This window comes from Eumetopias jubatus, unplaced genomic scaffold (genome assembly GCF_037043125.1).
Source record: "Eumetopias jubatus isolate StellerSeaLion01/CBP00866 unplaced genomic scaffold, mEumJub1_p1.0 scaffold_13, whole genome shotgun sequence".
Classification (NCBI taxonomy): Eukaryota; Metazoa; Chordata; class Mammalia; order Carnivora; family Otariidae; genus Eumetopias; species Eumetopias jubatus.
The window spans coordinates 38021866-38047526 of record NW_028274819.1 but is presented as its reverse complement, the minus strand read 5'-3'; the positions used below and the strand labels follow the sequence as shown (position 1 = coordinate 38047526).

At 39.8% G+C, this 25661-nt stretch overlaps 1 protein-coding gene and 1 non-coding gene across 2 annotated transcripts in view; one reads left to right on the top strand and one right to left on the bottom strand.

The window, feature by feature from the left end:
* Window positions 1-25661, top strand: part of NELL1 (neural EGFL like 1) — an 820872-nt gene that overhangs the window by 582537 nt on the left and 212674 nt on the right. The window lies entirely within an intron of this gene.
* LOC114220064 (U6 spliceosomal RNA) lies at window positions 4911-5013 on the bottom strand. Its single transcript, XR_003611512.1, has one exon. It is a non-coding gene; the product is annotated as a U6 spliceosomal RNA (small nuclear RNA).

The window sequence follows — 25661 nt, the reverse complement described above, 5'->3', positions numbered from 1 at the left end:
CCCTCACCCTCCTCCCCTCTAAAACCCTCAGTTTATTTCTGAGAGTCCATAGTCTCTCTCTCTCTCTCTTTTCTCTTTTTTAACATATAATATATTTATTTCGGAGTTACAGGTCTGTGATTCGTCAGTCTTACACAATTCACAGTGCTCACCAGAGCACATACCCTCCCAATGTCTATCACCCAGCCACCCCATCCCTCCCACCCCCTACCACTCCAGCAACCCTCACTTTGTTTCCTGAGATTAAGAATTCCTCATATCACTGAGATCATATGTTACATGTCTTTCTCTAATTGACTTGTTCCGATTAGCATAATACCCTCCAGTTCCATCCATGTTGTTGCAAATGGCAAGATTTCATTTTTTATGGCTGCATAATATTCCAGTGTGTGTGTGTGTGTGTTTGTGTGTGTGTGTGTGTGTGTGTGTACCACATCTTCTTTATCCATTCTTCTGTCGATGGACATCTTGGCTCTTTCCATAGTTTGGCTATTGTGGACATTGCTGCTATAAACATTGGGGTGCATGTACCCCTTTGTATCCCTACATTTGTATCTTTGGGGTAAATACCCAGTAGTGCAAATGCTGGGTCATAAGGTAGCTCTATTTTCATCCTTTTGAAGAACTCCATACTGTTTTCCAGAGTGGCTGCAACAGCTTGCATTCCCACCAAGAGTGTAGGAGGGTTCCCCTTTCTCCACATCCTCGCCAACATCTGTGGGTTTCTGACTTGTTAATTTTAGCAATTCTGACTGGTGTGAGGTGGTATCTCATTGAGATTTTGATTTGGATTTTCCTGATACTGAGTGATGTTGACCACTTTTTCCTGTGTCTGTTGGCCATTTGGATGTCTTCTTTGGAAAAATGCCTGTTCGTGTCTTCTGCCCATTTCTTGATTGGATCATTTGTTCTTTGGGTGTTGAGTTTGATGAGTTCTTTATAGATTTTGGATACTAGCCCTTTATCTGATATGTCATTTGCAAATATCTTCTCCCATTCTGTCTGTTGTCTTTTGGTTTGGTTGACTGTGTCCTTTGCTGTGCAAAGCTTTTTATCTTGATGAAGTCCCAAGAATTCATTTTTGCCATTGCTTCCCTTGCCTTTGGCGATATTTCTAGGAAGAAGTTGCTGTGGCTGAGGTTGGATAGGTTGCTGCCTGTGTTCTCCTCTAGGATTTTGATGGACACCTATCTCACATTTAGGTCGTTCAGCCATTTTGAGTCTATTTTTGTGTGTGGTGTAAGGAAATGGTCCACTTTCATTCTTCTGCATGTCGCTGTCCAGTTTTCCCAACACCAGTTGGTGAAGAGACTTTCTTTTTTCCATTCGACATTCTTTCCTGCTTTGTGGAATATTAGTTGACCATAGAGTTGAGGGTCCATTTCTGGGCTCTCTATTCTGTTCCATTGATATATGGATCTGTTTTTGTGCCAGTACCATACTGTCTGGATGATGACAGCTTTGTAATAGAGCTTGAAGTCCAGAATTGTGATGCCACCAGCTTTGCTTTTCTTTTTCAACATTCCTCTGGCTATTCGGGTCTTTTCTGGTACCATACAAATTTTAGCATTATTTGTTCCATTTCCTTGAAAAAAGTTGATGGTATTTTGATAGGGATTGCATTAAATGTGTAGATTGCTCTAGGGAGCATTGACTTCATAATATTTGTTCTTCCTATCCATGAGCATGGATCGTTTTTCCATTTCTTTGTGTCTTCCTCATTTTCTTTCATGAGTATTTTATAGTTTTCTGAGTACAAATTCTTTGCCTCTTTGGTTCGATTTATTCCTAGGTATCTTATGGTTTGGGGTGCAATTGTAAATGGGATCGACTCCTTAATTTCTCTCTCTTCTGTCTTGTTGGTGTATTGAAATGCAACTGATTTCTGTGCATTGATTTATATCCTGCTACTTTACTGAATTCCTGTATGAGCTCTAGCAGTTTTGGGGTGGAGTCTTTTGGGTTTTCCACATAAAGTATCATATCATCTGCAAAGAGTGAGAGTTTGACTTCCTCTTTGCCGATTTGGATGCCTTTGGTTTCTTTTTGTCTGATTGCTGTGGCTAGGACTTCTAGTAGTATGTTGAATAGCAGTGGTGATAGTGGACATCCCTGCCACATTCCTGACCTTAGGGGGAAAGTTCTCAGCTTTTCCCCATTGAGAATGATATTCACTGTGGGTTTTTCATAGATGGCTTTTATGATATTGAGGTATGTACCCTCTATCCCTATACTCTGAAGAGTTTTGATCAAGAAAGGATGCTGTACTTTGTCCAATGCTTTTTCTGCATCTATTGAGAGGATCATATGATTCTTGTTCTTTCTTTTGTTAATGTATTGTATCACGTTGATTGATTTGCGGATGTTGAACCAGCCTTGCAGCCCAGGGATAAATCCCACTTGGTCCTGGTGAATAATCCTTTTAATGTACTGTTGGATCCTATTGGCTAGTAGTTTGGTGAGAATTTTTGCATCCATGTTCATCAAGGATATTGGTCTGTAATTCTCCTTTTTGATGGAGTCTTTGTCTGGTTTTGGGATCAAGGTAATGGTGGCCTCATAAAATGAGTTTGGAAGTTTTCCTTCCGTTTCTATTTTTCGGAACAGTTTCAGAAGAATAAGTATGAATTCTTCTTGAAATGTTTGGTAGAATTCCCCTGGGAAGCCATCTGGCCCTGGGCTTTTGTTTGTTGGGAGATTTCTGATGACTGCTTCAATTTCCTTAGTGGTTATAGGTCTGTTCAGGTTTTCTATTTCTTCCTGGTTCAGTTTTGGTAGTTGATGCATCTCTAGGAATGCATCCATTTCTTCTAGGCTATCTAATTTGATGGCATAGAGTCATAGATAATATGTTCTTGTAATTGTTCATATTTCTTTGGTATTGGTTGTGATCTTTCCTCTTTCATTCATGATTTTATTTATTTGGGTTATTTTTCTTTTTGATAAGTCTGGCCAGGGCTTTATCAATCTTATTAATTCTTTCAAAGAACCAGCTCCTAGTTTCGTTGACCTGTTCCACTGTTCTTTTGGTTTCTATTTCATTGATTTCTGCTCTGATCTTTATTATTTCTCTTCTCCTCCTGGGTTTAGGCTTTATTTGCTGTTTTTTTTTTTTCCCTCTAGCTCCTTTAGGTGTAGTGTGAGGTTGTGTATTTGAGACCTTTCTTGTTTCTTGAGAAAGGCTTGTATTGCTGTATACTTTCCTCTTAGGACTGTCTTTATTGCATCCCAAAGATTTTGAACAGTTGTGTTTTCATTTTCATTTGTTTCCGTGATTTTTTTTTTAAATTCTTCTTTAATTTCTTGGTTGATCCATTCATTCTTTAGTAGGATGCTCTTTAGCCTCCATGTATTTGAGTTCTTTCCGACTTTCCTCTTGTGATTGAGTTCTAGTTTCAAAGCATTGTGGTCCAAAAATACGCAGGGAATGATCCCAGTCTTTTGGTATTGGTTGAGACCTGATTTGTGACCTAGGTTGTGATCTATTCTGGAGAATGTTCCATGTGCACTAGAGAAGAATGTGTATTCTGTTTCTTTGGGATGGAATGTTCTGAATATATCTGTGAAGTCTGTTTGGTCCAGTGTGTCATTTATAGTCTTTATTTCCTTGTTGATCTTTTGCTTAGGTGATCTGTCCATTTTAGTCAGGGGGTTGTTAAAGTCCCCTACTATTATTGTATTGTTGTCGATGTGTTTCTTTGATTTTGTTATTAAGTGGCTTATATAATTGGCTCCTCCCATAGGAGGGGTATAGACATTTACAATTGTTAGATCATCTTGTTCGATAGGCCCTTTATGATATAGTGTCCTTCCTCATCTACTATTACAGTCTTTGGTTTAAAATCTAATTTGTCTGATATAAGGATTGCCACCCCAGCATTCTTTTGGTGTCCATTAGCATAGTAAATGGTTTTCCACTCCCTCACTTTGAATCTGGGGGTGTCTTTGGGTCCAAAATGAGTCTTTTGCCGACAGCATATCGATGGTTCTTGTTTTTTTGTCCAATCTGATAGCCTATGTCTTTTGACTGGCCATTTAGCCCATATACATTCAGGGTAACTATTGAATGATATGAATTTAGTGCCATTGTATTGCATGTAAGGTGACTGTTACTGTCTATTGTCTCTGTTTCTTTCTGGTCTATGTTACTTTTAGTCTCTCCCTTTGCTTAGAAGACCCCTTTCAATGTTTCTTGTAGGGCTGGTTTCGTGTTTGCATTCCTTTAGGTTTTTGTTTGTCCTGGAAGCTTTTTATCTCTCCTTCTATTTTCAATGACAGCCTAGCTGGATATAGTATTCTTGGCTGCATATTTTTCTCGTTTAGTGCTCTGAATATATCATGCCAGTCCTTTCTGGCCTGCCAGGTCTCTGTGGATAGGTCTGTTGCCAATCTACTCTTTCTACCATTGTTGGTTACAGACCTCTTGTCCTGAGCTGCTTTCAGGATTTTCTCTTGGTCTCTGAGTCTTGTGAGTTTCACTCTTAGCTATCGGAGTGTTGACCTATTTTTAGTGATTTTGAGGGGGGTCCTCTGTTCCTCCTTGGTTTTGATGCCTGTTTCCTTTCCCAAATTAGGAAAGTTCTCCAGTATAATTTGCTCCAATATACCTTCTGCACCTCTCTCTCTTCTTCTGGGATCCCAGGTATTCAAATTTTTTTTTTACCTTATGGTTTCCCTTATCTCTCAAATTCTGCCGTCGTGATCCAGTAGTTGTTTATTTCTCTTTTTCTCAGCTTCTTTATTCTCCATCATTTGGTCCTCTATATCACTAATTCTCTCTTCTGCCTCATTTATCCTAGCTGTTAGAGCCTCCATTTTTTATTGCAACTCATTAATAGCCTTGGTTAGATTTTAGTTCTTTTATTTCTCCAAAAAGGGATTCTCTAGTATCTTTCATGCTTTTTTTAAGCAAAAATATGGAACGCTTCAGGAATTTACATGTCATCCTTGCACAAGGCCCATGCTAATCTTCCATTGTTCCAATTTTAGTCTATATGCTGCCGAAGGGACCACATGGGTTTTTGTTTTTTTTTTTTTTTTTTAGGGGCTTCATTTTTTTCCATTTAATTCTAGATCTACTGAGCTTAGTTTGGCTAATGTTATAAGATGGTTTTGTATGTCTTTCATTCCAATTTTGTTCACACCATTTGTAGAAAAAGTATTGTATCAAGAAATTAAATAACATTGGAAAGTGGTTAAATGTTATCAGTTATTTTAGATTTATGCATATCCTGTGTCATAGACTTAAGGTCATTCTTGGGTAATATGAGATTAAGACAGATCATACTGTAAGCTTCTTTTTAAAAGACAAAAAAATGCATAAAATCAATAAAAATGGAAAAGAGGATGTGAAGACTGGGACAAGCACTAAGGAACAAAGCAGCAGCCAAAGTGGATCGCTCTAATTTAATGCATTGGTTACAAATGACCAAACTTGCAGTCAGAGAAGTCTTATGTTTGAATTCTCTACCACTTTCTACCTTTGTGAACTTTAACTCCATTCTTTCTAGGTTATTTTTAAGGTGAAACCATACAATGTAGGTAAACCAGTTCCACACCCATCACCACTGTGGCCACTATTACTGTTGTGACTGTAGTCATGGAAGTCAGAAATATAAAATTTGGAGATGCAGTTTGATTGATGTAATTGGGCAAGGATGAAGGGGTATCTTTTGACCTTTGTGCTCTTTATAATAAAATAAGCAGAATAGTATGAATTATGTGCTTTTGAGCTTTCTTCCATGTGTACGTATGGATGGATGCATTCAGCATCACTGGGTGACTCCCCACTATCCAGGTAAAAAAATCTGTTTCCACGAGTTGCCGTACAGTTCAGTTCCTGACTTCTGTACAGTGATTCACTGGGCATGGAAGCATTGGATGAGGAAGCAGGTGGAGAGTGGGGAGAAAACAGGTAGCTGGCAGTGTTTGCATGGCTTTGCCTATCCTAGTGAGTAAGTGCTCTGTCTGGTTTATCTGTTCTGTATAGATGTTTGTGTTGACCATATTAGACAAAATTGGCTCTTTCCTCCTTTGCCCAAAGGAAGCTTGTAGTGAAAATGCTCTGCAGTAAGGGCATGAATCTCCAGATTGAAAGTCCTTTTTCTCCACTCTTTTGCTGTGTGATTTTAAGCAGGTTCCTTCTTCTTTTGGTTTCCACTTTGCTGTTAGGACATACAAGCACGAGGGCCAGGAAAGTCCTGCATGTGCATCAACGTTCATTCATTTATTAACTTTTTAATCAAATTTTTATTGAATGATTTTTTTGTGTTAGATGTAGTGTTTTGTGCTGGGACAGAGCTGTGTAACAATCACAGAGCTTGTCCTTGTTCCAACCCTCAAGGAATGTGTTATCTAGAGGGATGGATGGACAATAAATATGTGAGTGTATGTATAGTGAATGCTACAAAGGAGAAATGCATAGGTGTCTTGGGTGATAAATAGTGCAGGCCAGTGGTTTGCAAACTTTATCTGCAAAGGGACAGAGAACAAATATTTTAGGAATTACATGCCTATACATACAATGAGTAATTGTTCTCTCCAAATAGCCAATTGTCTTCTTTATATTTTACATTTAAAAATGTAAAACCATCCAAAAGATAAAAATGAAAAACCATCCTTATGTCATATGGGTCTTACAAAAATAGGTGGCAGGCTATAGTCTGCTGACCTCTGATTAGGCACAGCATGTAATGCATAATACAGTCTGCTGGGTGTTGTATCTCTACCCAGGGAATGTTAATGGTTCCTCTTAAAGGATTTGTGTGAGAGATACCTCTCTCTCTCTCTGTTTCCACCTATCTCTAATTCCATTTATCTCCTTTTGCATCGTATCCTCATAGAGTTCAAAAACATGAATGGCATACATGCAGTCATGCTTACCGGTACTTTCTTTATATTTTAATTTGGCCTCTGAGAAAGGATCTCACCATGTACTTAGTTTTCATATCATGTTCTGGGGAGTGTATTGGTTAGCGCACTTGTATAGATTCTGTGACAGCAGCTGGGTTTGGTCATCAGTATGCTAGGCTGTATCTGCTGAGGCAGCTGGAGAGAGGGAGATGGAGAGCAGATACTGAGGGCACAGACCGAGGAAGAGAAAAGAACAGCTAAAATACCTAGCTCCTACAGCAGCATTAGCAAACAGGTTCGTTTTGACTCTCCGTTGTTTCGCAGGTTAAAAAAAAAATCTGTTTTTACTTAATAGAATCAGAGACCTGATATCCTCTATGGATACACTAAGCTCTTTGGAAAAGCCCCTAAATAGGAATCAAATTCAATTAGAAAACAGGACAATGTCTATTATGTTGTAAAACTCATAATATTAATAATATTGCAAATACAAAAGCCAAGATTTTTTTGAAATGGCACTTAAGATGCCCAGAGCACTTAAAAATGTTCTGAATTTTATTCATTCTACTATAAGCTTATTGTAAGTTTTCAATTCAAACATTTTTATAAATACCTCTAAATATAATTATACCAAGAACTAGAAGGAGAAAAAAAATCCAAATGAATTCAATTGTCAAATATTTGCTTTATTTCTCTCTCTCTGCCCCCCCCCACTCTCTCTTTTTTTTTTCTCACTTTCCCCTTAATTGTCTCAGTGTCTTTTTCTGATCGTGTTTTATTTAAACTAAGAAAAAATGTGACTGGGGAAAATGCCAAAGATCTAATCAAGGAATTGTCAATAATAACCATGTGACTCAGGCCATAAATCACTTTGGATTAAGCATCACCCTTCATCTTGGTGTGAAATTTTCAATACCATTTATTTGTTATCTGCCAATGGAGATTAAAATGTCGCCTTCCCAGGAGATCTTTCAGAAATGGATGGATCCTCACTGTCAAGGCAGCTGGGAAACTGCCTGTCTGAAGACAGTCAAATAAAGCTGATGGCATGCTGGGTTCTTTTTTTCCCTAAAAACTTGAAACGATTTCTACACAACATCCAGTTTAGAAAGTGAAAATTTGGTCAAACCATTATGTTTCGTATATGATGACACATGCATCTTAACAAAAAGAAGAGCAGTTGATTGATGATCTTAACATTGTATGTGTGTGTGTGTGTGTGTGTGTGTGTGTGTGTGTGTGTGTTATTAGCCATCTGGTGTATTTGTTTAACAAAGTAAACAAAGAGCCTTTCCATGAAACTCCTGCGATTGAAATAATAATAAGTAATATTCTGAGCACTTGCTGTGTTCTAGGCACTAATTCCTTTACGTGTGTTATTTCATTGGATTTTCCCAATTGCCCTATGAAGTAATTCGCTATCTCCATTTACAGAAGAATTTCTAAGGTACAGAGAGGTTGTCAGCCCAAAGTTACACCATTTATAAGTGGGAAGGCCAAGATTTGAACCTGGTCTTCACAGCTTACGCTCTTCAATACTGTACCAGACCCTGTCTCCTTCCTTCATAGAGGTTTTCAGATTTGCAGTTCTGTATTTTTTTGGGTATCTTTCTATCACGTCCCTGTCCTCCCTAGACTGTAAGTTGCATGATGGCAAGATTGTTGTATTTTGTTCACTGCTGCGTTCTCAAAGCCCTAGGATAGTGGCTGGCACACAGTGGGAAAGCAGTGAATAAATATCTGTTGGAAAAATGGATGAAAAATGTCCTACAGGCATAGTATTGGCTAGCAATAGTACTAAAGGAAATATTTGTCTTCTGTTTGTAGATGGCCAGTGTTGAATGCGGCAAGTCCACCCTCTCCTGGTGCTTAAGCTTTTTTTCTTTTTGATAGTCCCCAGTGTCAGCAAATTAGATACTACTAATTTCCACATTTTGCATAGGAGAAAACTAAGATTCATGGGTATTAGTTATGTGAACTTGGACATACTGTTTTAATCAGATCTGTTCCTATGTCGATTCATAATTAAGCCCACATGCAGAGGCGAAAGAAGCCTTCCACTCTTAAGCAAAGCTTGCTTCAGTTCTGTTTGAATATTAGGCCTTACCGCAGTGTATCCCAAGTCTTTTTTAGTTCTAGTTCTATTAACTGACATTAATGTAACAACAGCTAATGCACATTATCCCATACATTACAAATATTTCAACATTCTTTAGCAATGACCTTTATTATCAGAACTGTAATTGTGAGTGCAAATCCTCAGTTTCTTGAAAACTTCCTTGGGTATGACACAAACTTGCCCTTGAGTATTAACTAGAACTAGTATGTGTATATGAGTAATAGTAACACTCCACATCTGTGTAGCATTTACAGAAACACATTTAGTTGGTATTCACCATCAGCCAGGCTGTGTCAAACCCTGTTACATACATTATCTTATTGATTATCTTATTATTATCTTATTGTCCCATTTCGACACCTGAGCCACTTGAGGTTTGTAGAGGCCAGTGACTTGTTTAAGTGAGAATCAATAAATGGGGAAGCAAGGTACCATTTTCAGGACTATGCAATTCAGAATTTACCATCTTGCCACCTTGGTTTTCAGTCTTGCCCGGTTCTCCCAAAATTCTTAAAAAACAAAACAAAAAAACCCAAAAACCCAAAACAGTTTAAGTGATTGGTTCAAGATTACAATATTTATAACAGGCAGAGATAGCACTAGAATTCGGGTCAACTAGATACTACTCTGTTGGATTTGACACTACACTTAGTCTTATACTTGTCTATACATGTGTTGAACAGATATGAAAATAAAATATTTCCTACTTATAGTTATAAAAAAATTTTATTGCCTGCTTTTCCTTGCTGTACTCAGGTGGCCCTTTAAAAGTTCTAATTGCTGAGGTAACCACATTTACATTCAAGGATGAGGATATTTTAGCAAGAACAAGTTAAATTCCAAAAATCACAGGAAATAAAAGTTACTCCTTTTGAAGATCTTATTGATATTCTGATAGGGTAAAATTTAAATAAATAGATAACTAGGTCGAAATGCAAGTTCAGTTTTGCATGTGAAAACTCAGCAAGTATTCTCAGTTAAACAACACGTGATCGTTAGACGATGTTGTGAAAAAGCACTCTTCTGTTAGTGGTTTCAATGCAGAGAAGTCTTCATGCAAGCTGAGACGAGGCAGGTGCTTAGAAGCTTCTAATTGAAATGGCAGTTTTCAGGGTACTTGGCTTGGGAGCATCGAGCGCAATATTTCCTAAAACTGGACCTGAAATGGATGGAGCCAGGGAGTACGAATCAGTCTATGTAATTGATATCTTAATAAAGTAAAGGGTGTTCTCTGGATCCTTTTTTCCTCCTATGATCAAAGATAACATGAAAAATCCATGTAACTCCATTTATTACATTTGGTGTGTCATTGTATTAATCAGGATAGAAAGACTATTCCATTCCAATAGTAAACCACATGATCTCAGTAGCTTAGATTATAAATGTTTATTTCTTATGCTTACGAAGTCTGATGTGCATTGAGTCACCCTCGTCTATCTTATAGTTATGCCATGTGTTCGACAGGGCTTCCAAGATCACTGTGACAGCAGAAAGGAGGGGTAGACAAGAAACATTTGCTAAATGCTAATCAAAGCACTTTGTTAGATCACAAGTTAAGGAATTGAAGTAAATGTAATCCCCCTGCTTTAGAAAGAGCAATTGCAATTGAAGGACATTGTTGAAAACCTAAAAGATCACCCATCATGCACACTTTAAGTAGGTATATACATTGTGTCACAGGTTCTCAGACTTTGCTGCCTGGATATGGGTTTCTGAGTGAAGCCTAAAATGTGTGAGATTATCTGGTCCAGGAGAAGGTACAAGGTTTAGATCTATCAAAGCTTCTGAAGTTATTACCCCACAGTTTCTGGGGGTGGACACCGACACTGACTGCTCTTCTGTTTCATGAAACTTTACCCCAGGCTTATAGGAACAAAGATACTCTGACTTCTCAGAAAATATACAGCATCATTTATCCCTTGAAATGGCTGGCATTGATAGTCTTGCAAGAAGGAAGGAAGCATTTCCTTTCTTTTTTCAATGTTAAATGAGAGCTTTTTCTGCCACAGGACTTAGAAAAGCTAATAAAACTTGAGTGAAATGTTAATAAAGCATGGAAATAAATAATAAAGCTGTAAAGTGGCAAAATTTGAAGAGATCTTGAGCAGTTGGGACAGAGACTAGTCTCAGGGGTTCAGGGATGGGCTTTCAGGAGGCCTGTGAACCCCCTGAAACATTTGTATGTATTTGGTTTTATGCATGTTATGGAGAAGGGCCCATCTCTAAAATGTTAAGAACCACTAACCTCATTTTATAGAGGTGGAATTTCCAGTCTGTAGAGATCTAAAGACATACCCGAGATCAAGCAAGTAATCAGGAATAAATCCATTTTTAAAACTCTATTCCTCTTAGCCTCACTGTTATGGGTTGAATTGTGCCCCATCCCCAGATATTGTTGCAGCCCCTGTCCCCCAGTACCTGTGAATGCTACCTTATTTGGAAGTAGAGTCTTTGCAGATGTAATCAAGTTAAAATGAGGTTATTAGGATGACCCAAATCCAATATAATTGAGGAGGAAAGCTCTGTGAAGACAGGGGCACAAAGCAATTTGGTAATAGGAAAACAGGGACAGTGATTTGAGTTATGCATCTACAAGCCTGGGAATGCTGAGGTTTCCTGGCTACCACCAGAAGCTGGAAAAGAGGCAAGGAAGGATTGGTCCCTAGAGCCATTGGAGAGAGTATGGCCCTGCCACCACCTTGATTTCAGACTTCCAGCTTACAGAACTGTGAGAGAATACATTTCTGCTGTCTTAAGCCACCATGTTTGTGGTAATTTGTTATGTCAGCCCTAGGAAGTAAATACACTCACTCATTTATAATTTTCCGTATCAGTACATTAGTTTCCATCATATTGGTGCCAGTGCTGATAATTATGTTTTGCTGTGTTTTTAAATACGTGTTTACCAGTTCTAGTTTATGTACCTCCCCAGGCACTCTGGGCCCATCTGTTCTCTGGGCCTTGGCTACTTGCCATGCTTCCTGGCTTGAATACCTGGACAATGGCTCCTATCATTCTCACAGCCTTAAAATCCCAACCACCAGTCGTAATTTATTGATTCTCTCACCTATTTTGGGATAAAGTGCCAGCTTTGGGATCTCCTCTGTCTGCTGACTCTGGGACCACCTTTAGCAGCTCCCATGTCCAAGTCCAACCTAACTAAACCCATGGAAGCTCTACCTTCCCCCTTACCCCCACAGGAGCAGGGTAACATCAACTAGAATTACTGAATAATGTTCCTTGGGGCAAACTTTGACTAAAGAAGACAGGGATTATAAGGAGATAACCCATGAATTCTTTTTTTGTTTTTTTTTTTTTCTCCCCATCATATAGACTGTTCTAAGATGCAGATGTTCTGTATGGTTTTTCTGACTTATCCCATGTCACCAAGAAACCATTGGTATTTTCTTGGGAAGATATAGTCAGATCATTGTGCACAATGTTCTTTGGCTTCACTTACTGTAAACAAAAGACTCCCATGTTTCTCCATGACTCTCTCTATACTTCTGACATTTCTGGTCACCAAATATATCGGGGGAGGACTGTCCCCATACCAAGCAATTCTGTAACACCAACTGTATGTCTGACACTGTCCACCTGGAGATAGTGCTAAATCCCTCTGGTTAAGGGTTCAGTCCCAAAAGACTGCCCTGTCTACCACAAATTCAGATGCCAATTACAAGTCCTGGTTGTCCCCTGTGCTATAAATCAGAGGTTCCCATGACCCCATCCTCAGGTTTGGTTAATTTGCTTCAGTGGCTCCCAGGACTCAGGAAAATGGACTACTTATTAGATAACTGGTTCATTATAAAAGATTACAACTCAAGAATAGTCAGATGGAAGAGCTGTATAGGGCAAAGTACATAGGAAAGGATGTGGAACTTCCATGCCCTCTCTGAGCTGCACTCTTCCTGGACTTGCACATGTTTGAAGGAGAGAACAACCAACTTCACATGGAGTTTAGCACTTCAAGTAAAGAAATGTTCATCATCATTAGCCATCAGGGAAATTCAAATCAAAACCACATTGAGATACCACCTTACACCAGTGAGAATGGCAAAAATGGACAGGGAAAGAAACAACAAATGTTGGAGAGGTTGTGGAGAAAGGGGAACCCTCTTCCACTGTTGGTGGGATTGCAAGTTGGTACAGCCACTTTGGAAAACAGTGTGGAGGTTCCTCAAAAATTTAAATATAGAGCTACCCTATGACCCAGCAATTGCATTACTGGGTATTGACCCCAAAGACACAGATGTAGTGAAAAGAAGGACCATATGCACCCCAATGTTCATAGCAGCAATGTCTGCAATAGCCAAACTGTGGAAAGAGCCAAGATGCCCTTCAACAGATGAATGGATAAAGAAGATGTGGTCCATAGATACAATGGAATATTACTCAGCCGTCAGAAAGGATGACTACCCAACTTTTACATCAACATGGATGGGACTGGAGGAGATTATGCCAAGTGAAATAAGTCAAGCAGAGAAAGTCAGTTATCATATGGTTTCACTTATTTGTGGAACATAAGGAACAGCATGGAGGACGTTAGAAGAAGGAAGGGGAAAATGAAGGGGGGGGGAACCGGAGGGAGAGATGAACCATGAGAGACTATGGACTCTGAGAAACAAACAGGGTTTTAGAGGGGTTGGGGGTGGGGGGATTGTTTAGCCCGGTGATGGGTATTAAGAAGGGCACGTACTACATGGAGCACTGGGTGTCATACGAAAACAATGGATTGTGGATCACAACATCAAAAACTAATGATGTATTGTATGGTGACTAACACAACATAATAAAATTTAAAAGTTAAAAAAAAAGTAAAGAAACTTTGTATATTTAATACCTTTTTTTTTTTTTTTAGAAGAAACCAATTGAGATCTTACTTTCTTTGTTCATTGTTTCCAAATATCTCTAAAGTTAGGGGGCCACGTGAGCTTGTTGGTGTATATTAATGATCAGAATATGGAATTTACTCAAAATCTATGATTTTTGCTTCCAAACTGTACTCCCCCTATCCTAAGGGAAGTTATGTCCAATAGTACCTTCGATTGTAACCTCTCTGATGCCAAGGCTAGTCCGAAACTGTCTCCACTGGATCCTGAATACCTGCAGAAAGCTTAGGTGAAAGGAGGTATATAAAATCATCTGAGGAATGAGAAAGCCTTCCCTTCTGGTTGGATTCAGTAAGGATAATGTCTCAGGCATTCCCATAAGGAAGACACCAAAACTTTGTTGAGCACCAGTCATGTCCCCGGGTCCCTACGAGGGACTTTCTATAATCTCAAAGGAGACCCTTTCCTTCATTTTAAAGTGGATATAATTACATTTATTACTCATTTACAACTGTAGCATCAAATAAGAGTATTTATGTGAAGAAGATGGTACTGTGTCTGGCACAGGGCACATTTTTAAGTATCTTTCTCCTCTTCCCTTTATTATATTCAGCACCTACCAAACTGGCTTCCCAGTGATTTTCTATGCTCCTGCTTAGATTAGGTGCATTAAAGCCCACCAGAGACACTGGCTATGTTTTTGATTAGCATTGTTTTTAAGGAAAGTACCCATCTTCCTCTTCTCTAGTCTCCTTCTTTCAATAATATTGAATGGAAACTTCACTGCGAGCAGAGTCTAGACCCCAAATATCTGTCATTTGGACCATTGAATTACCTCCAAAGTCAAAGCTTGTAATTTTCTCTTTCAATTCATATTCCTTTATTTCATTTTATTATTTTTTTTTAAATATCAGTATAGTTAATATACAGTGTTCTATTAGTGTTGGTATACAATATAGTGATTCAACAATGTTGTACATTACTCAGTGCTCATCATGATACATGTACTCTTTAATCCTCATCACCTGTTTCCCCCATCTCCCCAACCACATCCTCCCTGGTAACCACCAGTTCTACATAGTGAAGAGTCTGGTTTCTTTCTTTTTTCTTTGTTCATTTGGTTTGTTTCTTAAATCCCACATATGAGTGAAATCATATGGTATTTGACGTTCTCTGACAGGCTTATTTCGCTTAGTATTATACTCTGTAGATCCATCCATGTTACTGCCTTTTTGCTCCAAAAGAGATCTATGCAAAATACTAAAACTATGATGCCCTTATTTAACCCTTTCAATAGCCTAGGATTTCCTATAGGTAAAGCCCAGACCCCTAGTATAACATATTAGAACCTGTGACCAGGTTCCTAGCTTCCCCTTGAGACTCCTACAGTTCAGGGGCTCCTATGTAGATTGCATTTCCATGCACTGGCGTGATCTTGTTCTTCAATTTTGCATTTTTCCTTGCACAGGTGCTTCTGCTTGTGGCTTCCCTCTCTTTCTCTATCTTTCTTAGTCAGCTCTGTTCATTCTTTCAGAAATAGCTCATGGTATTATGCTCCTCCTGGCAGCCTATGGAAAGCCTAGGTACTCTTCCTTAAGGGTTTCTTATCATCTTGCGCTCTGTCGGGAATTTAGAATATATTCAAGTCCTCCATTAGTACCTGTTGCTCCCACAGCAGTCTAGCTCATGGGTCAGCAAAGTTTCTCTGTAAAAAGCCAGGTTGTAAATATTTTAGCTTTGTGTGGCATGTGGTCTCTGTCACAACTATTCAGCTCTGCCATCCCAGCAAAACAGCCAAAGACAATACATAAATGACCCTGACTTTGTTCCAATAAAACTTTATTCACAAAAATATATAGCTGGCTAGATTTGGCCTGTGGGTTGTAATTTGTTAACTCTTGATAATGAGAATACTGTCTTACGTTTCTTAGTATCTCCAGTGCCTCAGATAAAGAGCTTACTCAATGTTAATTCAACTGGGAGTGTTAGCTCCTCCAAACCATCACATGCCAAGTCCTTATTCTTATTTTAATTTGAAGTACAGTTAGGTTGCTGTTAAATATTTTCAATTTCGTATCCAGCAGGTGTGCCTCATTTGGCGCCTAGAGGCAAGTTCATGTTTACTAAATTCCCAGGTCACATACCAATAAGGAGATCTGTGCATTCTGCCTGAGCATCTAAGGCTTCTTGCTCATTTTCTCAGGTATACCATTGCTCTCCAGCCTTTCAGCTCTCCTTGAACCAGCAGCAGTGCCGTCTGTGACTTGCTTATTGAAAGCTGTGTAACTAAGTACAGTAATAGAATTTTTCAATCAATACCCAATTGTAGCAGGAGCCGGTGAAGAGATTTCAGGGCATCTCTAACATGCTGAAATAACTCGGTGTCACTAAGAAATCAAGCAGCAGAGAGCAGTATTAATTGAGTTCCATCAATCATACATGTGGGCATTGGGCCTGAAATTTGGTGTAGAAACAATAGTATTGCATGATGTGTATTTGGTTGTGTAAACCCAGACAGCAAACTCATCTAAACTCTGCTGAATGGCACTCGGCTGGTCTAGACCTTTCATAACAGCTTTTTATGTTTTTGGTTTTGTTTTTTATCCCCTATTCAAAAACTCCACAGTCTCCTCTGTGTATATAACATAAAATGCAAAGCAGTGGCACCTACTGGTAAGCCTGGTACAGGGGCTGCCATGAGGGAATATAGCCTAATAGAGACTTGGAAGTCAAAAGACCCAAAATTAAAATTTCCACCTGCTCCACCTACTGTGTGTTTTGAATGTGAGTCAGGTTCTACCCAGAGCATCAGTTTTCTTAGCTCTACAATGGGGATAATGGCTGACTGCCTCATCACAGTGTTTCAGTGACTTTCAAAGCAATTTTTGGCCGTGAAAATGCTTTGTAAGGACAGTTGCTGTATTATGAACACCTCAGTAATTCTGCCTCTCCAGGGAATGATGTGTCAACTGTAAGTGAATTTTCTTTGTAATTTAATCTGTTAAGTGTCAGAAGTTTAATTTTAACAATTTTTATGGAAGCATTTCTCAAAGAATGCACAATGAACTAACCGCTTTATTAGACCAAATAGTTGATGCAAATTTAGCTTATTTGTTGTTCAGAATTAACACTGGGAATTACACTTCTGTTATCAGTGTTGTCGCTCTAAGTGCTGCAGGCTCTGGTATTTTCCTGTGATTGGGCTCTGCCTTCAGAAGTAACTTGGCTTTTCCCTTCCAGAAAATCCCAATTTGCCACTTTGTTAATTTGGGCAATTTGCTTCTTTCCACGAAGGGGAAGTGCAGACTTGGAGAATTACTGAAATAATGTGACAGTTGGAAGGAACATCTCAATACCATTGAGTTTCAGTCTCTTCTTAAAGAGAAGTGAAATGAGATCCCAAGAATTTAATGACTTTATCAGAATCACAGAGAAAATGATTGTCAAAACTTATCCTCAAGCCCTGATCACCTGACAACATTAATAGTAACAGACTTGAGTAGAGCTTTACAGTTTCCAAAGCATTTGTACATCCATATCTTATTGGGACCTCTCTGAAACCCTGGGAAGTTGACAGGGTTGGGGGGTCATTCCCTCTGTTTCTTAAGTGCTAAGTGACTTCTAAGGCCACCTGGTTGGTATATGATCAGGAAGAGATACTGGGGACATGAACACTTACCTTCTGACCACAGGTCCCAGTTTTATTGGAAGCCATCGTGTTTCACACTACTGAACTATCTCCTGCCCACTCTAGCATGCAGTATCAATGCTATGTGACATCTGGGTCAGTGTGGGTTTGCTGACTGCTCGAAATGGTCTTCCTCAAAGAGATGTCTTCTCCCAATGAATTCTGCATGTCTCCAAGCAGTTTCTTCAGTGTGGCTGGTGGTGTGCTCTGAACCGTTTGCAGCACTTCAAACCTCATCTGGAAGGTCTGTACTACTAGCAATAGCAATCACAGGCACCTTGATATCACATCAGTTTTTACCCACTTAGGCTCACAGTCTGCTTCTGCCTCCTGTCTTGTCTCTTGTCACTTTTTTCTTAGTACTTTAGGTTCCACCAATACTGAATTAGTTGAAGTCTCCAATATCTGGAAGCCCTTTTTTTGCTGTATTAGTGAGAAAAGGATCAGTTAGAGGTGATACTAACCCACTTCAAACTGGCTCCAGCATACCAGGGAATTTATTGGCTCATTAAACTAACAATGCAGGCATAGAAAAGGCATTGCTGGACTCGAGGTTTCCAAATTAATATGAAGAAAACTGCTCTCTTTCTCCCCATTCCTTCAGTCTAAATTTTTCTATGTTAGATTTTTGTCTCAGGCAGTTCTCAAGTGGAAGGGAAGATGACCACTGGCAGTTTTAGACTATCAGTTAAGCAATTCTATTGAAACGAGAGTACTTCCTACTATCCCCAACCCCACGATAGCATAAAGAAAATGTTCCTTTGAATTGGCTTAGTTATATATGTCTGTTTTTAGGACATGCAGTGAACTCAACCCAAGCCACAAGAACTAAGAGCAAGGATAAGATGGATTTTGGAAATTAAAATAATACATGGTGCTACTGTAAATGGAGAATAGATGCTGAACAGGTAAAAGCAAAACAGTATTCACTGCATGCATTAAAATGCCTTGCTCCATCTTATTCACCTAGAAAACTCCTATTTATCCTTCCACATCCTACTCACAAGAATCTTCTAGGCAAAGGGAATAACAAATGAAAAGACCCTGAATTGGGAAAGATCTTGGCTTGTTTAAGGAATAGAATCATAAGAAGATATTCACCAAAGGTGCTATTTCCCCCAAGATATTCAATTTTAACTTTTAAAAGAATTCTAGACACACATAACATTAAGCACTGGAGTCATTATTGCTAACAAGAAATTTCTATCCATTTAATCTCTCTTCTCAGGAATTTTGAGCTAAGGGGCACCTCGGTGGCACAGTTGAGTGCCTGACTCCTGGTTTTGGCTCAGGCCATGACCTTTGGGTTGTGAAATCCAGCCCTGCCTTGGCTGTTCAGCACAGAGTCTGCAGGGAGCCTGCTTGAGTTTCTCTCTCCCTCTGCCCCTCCCTTCCATGGGCTTGCACTCTCTCTCTCTCTCTCTCTCTCTCAAATAAATAAATAAATTTGGGGTGCCTGGGTGGCTCAATCAGTTTAGTGCCTGGTTCTTAATTTTGACTCAGATCATGATCTCAAGGTTGTGAGATTGAGCCCCCAGTCAGCCTCCATATGGGCTCGATGGGGAGTCTGCTTGAGTTTCTCTCTCTCCTTCTGTTCCTCCTCGCACACTCACTCTCTCTAAAATAAATAAATCTTTTAAATTAATTAATTTTTGAAAAAGGAAGCTTTAAGCTAAGCACGGGTTTTTCCAGGCAGAGTTTTGGGAGCCCGAGTGTAGCCTGCTTACCAGGTGCTTTACATTGCCAGTGGTGGTAGGTGGAGCCTATGGATTAAGACATATCTGGAAGGAGTTATACTTGAGATGATTGGTTCAGAAGAAGGTTAAACTCTTAAAAGCGAGAAAGAGAGTGGAGGACATGACTTACAGTCTGAACAGGTAGAGACAACAGGGATGTGGCTGAGCGTGGAGTACCAAAATGACCCGCTATGGCTGGGAGCTAAGGGGCAGAGTGAAGTATTGCTGTGCAAGTTGGGTGGAAATGTCTCCAGGGAGTCGTCTTTCTGCTTACAGTAAAATCCTTTTCCTTCAATAGAATCATTAAGGTAACAGGGGATAGAAACATGATCAAGGTATTTCCCAAACTGTGGTTCTGTTTCTTCAGTATGATGAAGACTTTGGGCTTAAGAGGAAATACAAAAACAGGGAAGTACGGGTTAGAGCAAAGAATGTTCTTTGTACTTGTCATCCTTCCAGTCATTGAATGCACACTGTCCATTTATCTAATGTAAAAGAGGCCCTGTTCTGGGCGCTGAGAGAAATAGAGAAGTGAGGATTTCAGGGTCCCTGTTCTTTGTAAGCTTGGGTAGTAGTAAATTACATATAAACCAGTCATTTCAAAACAATGTGAGAGGCATTCCACCACTCAAGAGCCATGTAAATTTGAAAGGTACCTGTCCTCTTTAAGCCTCTGTTTCCTTATTTATAAAGTCAAAATAATACACCTACCTTATAGCATTTTGGGGTGGGATCAAAAGAGATCAACAGTGTTAAATGATTAAGGCACTATCTGGATATAGTAAATGTGCAGTACTTTTTCTAAGGGCTAGGATTACAGCAAGGATTTGGGGTAACAAGGTGGAAGAACTATCTGGGCCTGGGAAGTCCCTACATAAGGAATGCCCTTTGAACTGGGTCTTGAAGGATGCATTGATAAGTGAGGGAAGGACATTACCGGGTGGAGAATCATGCGAAATACTATAGTATTCTAGGGGAGAATTTTGTTTATGGTGGAATTAGGTAAAACATATTGAGAAACATTGAAAAAAATCTTCAGGAAAATCAGAGTGGAATCAGATTATGGTGGCTACATGTAGCATTCCAAGGAAGACTTCTGTGGTTGATAATGAGCCTTCGTAAGTCTTCAGGCAAAGGAGTGAAGTACTTGGAGATGATACGTGTCTAAACAAGTAGCAATGAAATGGGGAGGAGAGGATGCAAGGACACGGTGACAATGTGTGCATGTGGAATGATGGGGGGTGATATTCATTTGGACCCACAACTCTTAGATGAGTGTTAAAAGAATACAGCAGGAGGAACACATTCTTTTTGCTTTGAAAGTAAAAGGCGTACATGTGATGCCGTAGAGGAATTTAACTGCTCTAATTTACCACTCATCAGTGATGATTTTTTTTTTATGGAAGTTGGCAGCATTGACACATCTGAGAATAGTCAACCTATCCATTGTCTGTAGAGTTGCGGGGGAAATGTAACTCACCAGCACTTGTCTGAGTCTGTTTGGCAGGTATTGGCAGCATCGACCTTAGTTTTATCGGCATGAAAAACTGTTCAGTGAATGCACTACATTCAGAAAATAGGTTCCTGGAACCCCTAGAAAATGGCTTTGACGTTGTGTGGTGTTCTGGTTATTGTTGTTTTTATCTACAGTGCTTTGTCTCACTCTGAAATTCTTTTTTTTTTTTTCTTTTGCCCCATTATTTTCAATGGGAAAATTTATTATCCATTATACGTCAACAGAAAATCCCAAACAACTTACTAAGACCTAACTAGAACACAGTGAAATGCCAACATGTAAGTAACAAACTCATGAGGGGATATAAATTGTTTACAACGTTGTTTCCTGGTCACCTATCAATATGCCTGCTCTGTATTCAACAGCATGTAGACTTTGCATGCAATAGTACATTGCAATACAGCACAGCAAATAACAGACATCAACAAATGAATCTAATAGAGAAAATGCAGATAGAAGTTTGCAATAAATTAAGGCAATTTCCTGCAATGCTACTCACCAAGGGAGGTGGACGCTCGGAGCTGACAAAACTTAAGAAGCCTGGCTCCTGATAAATCTTCAGAGAAGGTTCACTCTGAAATTCTTTGGGGGAAAAAAAACCCCACATTTTGATCCTTTGAGTTTGAAAATGTATGTATTAGATTGTCTTTGATGATAGAGGTACCTTTTTGTGTTTGCTGCTTTGTAAGGCTTCAGGGTAGATCTAAGCAAATGATTATATCACAGTTAAGCTTGATGCTCTACCGTAGTGGGCACCAATCTGAGCCCCTACCTGGTCAGTGTGTCCTCATTACCTATCTGGCATTACTGATTACAGTAATGCTCTATGAAACCAATAAAATGAACAGGAATTGATTTGGCCTTTCATTAGATGTTTTACAGTCTGCTAGATGATAATCATTAGCATTTTCTCTGTGGCTCTTGAAATAAGACCATCATTTTACTTGCTGCCTCTGCATAGCCATAGGATTTCATAAGTCTGAGAAATAGTGGGATATCTCTGCAGTCATGCCCAGGAAGTTGCTCCCATGAGCTCAGGGCACTCCTAGTCTGAGAGACTGGATCCCCCCTATCTTCTCTCTCTGTGTATTCTTCTCATTTCCATGTCGAGAAACGTCATCAGCCCTCTACACCCTGCTTCTAATCTTTGGCATGGCTTCTGTTGCATAGCCAATCTCTGCTTCTCTCTCTTCCCTTTCTTCCCTGTCTCCTACTTCTCAAGTTCTCAACTTTTATATTTAATGATCATCAATTCCTTTTTCCTAAGTTGAGACACAGTCACAACACACGTTGGGTTGATAATCGCATTCACGTCACACCTGTCTACGTCACCAGTAATTTTTTGGGTATGACTGTTGGATAAGGTGTCATTCTGGATGTTGAAGGGTCCTGGTTCCACTCTTGAAAAATAGCAAGCAGAAAATGAGAGCACCATGAATGGCTAATGAAAGAAAGATGGGGCACCTGGGTGGCTTAGTCAGTTAAGCCTCTGCCTTCGGCTCAGGTCATGATCTCAGGGTCCTGGAATCTAGCCTGGGTCAGACTACCTGCTGGAGTCTGCTTCTCCCTCTCCCTCCTCTCCCCTCCCCCTGCTCCCGCTTGTGATTTCTCTCTCCCTCTCTCTCACTCAAATAAATAAACTCTTAAAAAAAGAAGGAAATGATATAACTATTGGGGTAGATTTTGTTTAAAAGTTTGAAAACACCGAATACTGAACAAACGCCTCTGTTCTTGTGGTGAAGAATTCTTCTCTGGCACCTAGGTGGCTCAGATGGTAAGTGCCTGCCTTTGGCTCAGGTCATGATCCCAGGGTCCTGGGATCCAGCCCCTCGTTGGGCTCCCGCTGTGCAGGGTGTCTCCTTCTCCCTCTGCCTATGCCCCTCCCCCAACTTGTGCACGCTCTCTCTCTCTCTCAAATAAATAAATAAATAAAATCTAAAAAAAAATTCTTCTCCATTTCTCAGTGCATAAGTGTATAATTCCATTTACCCTGTATTCCATTCTGTTGAAGAAGAAAATTGAAGCCAAAGCATTTGTAAAAGCCCAACATTAGATGCAAACACTTGAGTGTCTTTGCCAGTGAAAATAGGAAGTTTAAACAGCCTGGTGATACTCAGCTAAATCTTTTGCTGGCTTTAGAAGTCTACTCTATGATTTGTAATTTATTTATTCAATAAGGAATGATTGAAAATATGTATTATGTTCTAGGAACTGTGCTTGGAACTAGAGACAGAGATGAAAGACATATTTGCTTGAGAAGCTCAAATCTATTAGGACAAACAGATTAGCAAGAAGGCAGTTAGAGGACAGTATGGTAAGTGCTATGATGAAATGCGCCAATGGTCCTCTGGAGGAATCGAGGAGACTATAGTGGGTTGAATATTTGCCCCCAAAAGATATTCTAAGTCCCCCCCCCCCATTATACCTGTGAATGTGACCTTTGGAAATAGGGTCTTTGCAGATCTAGTTAAGGATCTCAAGGTGATACCATGCTGGAGTTAGCGTGGGCTCTAAATCCAGTAATTGGTGTCATATGAGAGAAAAGTGACTCCTCTTCCCATGGAGAAAGGCTTATAAAGATGAAGGCAGAGATGGGACCTAGCTTCCTGTCACCCAGAATTTCTGGCAGCCAACAGAAGCTAAGGAGAGGCATGGAACGTATGTTCTATATTCTCCCTCAGAGCCTTCAGAAGAAACAAATCCTGCCAACACCTTGATTTCAGACTGAGGAAAGAGAGTTTTTTGTGTTTGTTGGAACTTACCAAATCAGTGGTAATTTGCTATGGCAGCCGAGGAAACTGATACGAGAGGGCATCTAACCTAGACAGGGGTGGGAGAGGGACAGCTGTTAGAAAGTGATTCCCAGGCCAGGAGACATTTCAGCTGTTTTGGAGGCCAGCTAGGAGTTACTAATTTATCATTGGGGAAAAGAATTCCAGGCAGAGAAAATACATATAAACGTAGTTCATGTTATTGCCAGAAAAAAAAAAAAGCTTCCCTAAGGCCTAATTTTGTAGAAGGGCAAAAGACATGCTGCTTACACAGTTTTGTCTCCTTTGAGCCAAGATCTTGCCTTTGCTCTGCAGAATCTACTTGGGTCATAGATGATTGGAGGAGTCGTTGTCCCCTCTCACACCTTGACTTCTGTCGCACTGGTTGATCCATTTCACATCTGATTTATTGTGATAGCTCTCTAACCAGTCTGTCTGTTTTAACCATTGCTTGTCCAGCCTCATGGTCTGTTTTCCTCATCACAGCAGTTAGAACTTGTTAAAACCCAAATGACATATGACATTCTTGAGCATAAAATGTTCCAGTGGCTCTTCATTTCATTCAGAGTGAAAAAACGAAGTCCTTAAATATCCTAAAGACCCTAGAACTGACATTCCTTGAGCTTTCTGTTGTGATCTCCTGTGGTTCAGCTGCCAACTCACCTGGCCTCCTTGCAATTCCTGGACACTCTAGGTATGGTCCTATGTCAGGGCCTTGGCACTAAGCCGTTCCCTTTTTCCCTAAATACTTATCACCTCCAACATCTGACTGGCCTGCTCTCTCTCTCTCTCCTTCTATGTGTCTGTCCAAACATCAGTCCGTTAGGCCTCATAACTATCGTAAGTGTAAATAGTAACACCTTCCCTAGGACTGCTGATCTTTCTTAGTTATCCCCATAGCACTTAATATCATCTGACTTTTTGTAGTTTTGTTTAATGTTTTCTTTCTCTTCACTGAAAGATAAGCTTCATAAGATGAGGGACATTATCTGCCCTGATAGTTGTTCTGTGTGAACTGCCTAACAGTACTTGGTGCATTGTAGAATCTCAACTGGTAGTTTTTGAATGAATGGATGAACAATTTTTAGAGTTTTTTTTTTAACTAAGAACTTTATAAAAATGAAAACGTTTGAGAATTGCTGAACCCATGCTTTATTAAATTTTAAGTGTAACATTATAAAGAAATTTCTAAGGCCTGCAGTGGGTTCTAATATTAATCTCATGTTCCATCCCCCCAAAAAACTAAAAAAACAAAAAATGAAGCATGATTCTTAATCATTGCAGCCTTAATAGTAGATATAATCTGTTTTGGAAGCTGTTCAGTGGTGTTCTAGTCCCTTATAGGCTAGGTTCTGTTGCAAAGTACTTTTTTTACTTGAGCTTCCTCCTTACCCTGACACAAGGAAGAACATTTGAGGCCCACGTGTTATGGAATGGTTTCTATGGGAAGCTTTGCTTCTCTCCTGTGTACTCTGCACGCACACTGGCTGAGGTGTACGAGGCCATCTTTCTGCCCCTCCAACCTGGGTACTCTCGAACTGTTGTTTCTCTGCTGAGATCGTAGCAACTGAGCAGATTCAGCATTCCTGCACACTGTGGATGGGGGGCGCGGGGCAGGGAGGTGGACATCACGGAAACTCCTGTATAGCACCCTCAGGAAACAGTGGTGGCAGCTTGCCTAATCCCTGCATGGTCGGTATCATGTGGGCACACCCAACCGATACCCAAGCGAGCTCAGCGTGTTTGGGGGAATGGCACTGAGTGGGATAAGGCTGCTGGTCAAAAGTGGCAAGAGAGCATTCTGCAGAGGGAGGCAATGCACAGGCTCTGTGCCACTTAACGTCATACTTATCCCATCACCTTAACCCCAACTTGAAGAAGAGGTAGTCCTATCTTCATCTCAGGTAGGCAAATAGAGGCTCAGGGGTTAGTCACTTGCTGAAGGTCACACAGTTAGTGATTTAATCTAAGTTTCTCTGATTCCAGGGACTGTGCTCTTTTACCTCCACTGTGCTGCTATAAATTAGAAATACATTTTGACGGACTTGAGCCTAGATATTTCAAAAATAACATTAGCTCAGGAATGAGGGCAGCTCATGTTGTAGGTGAGATATAGCTAAACATCTAGAAAGACAGATAACCAGGCA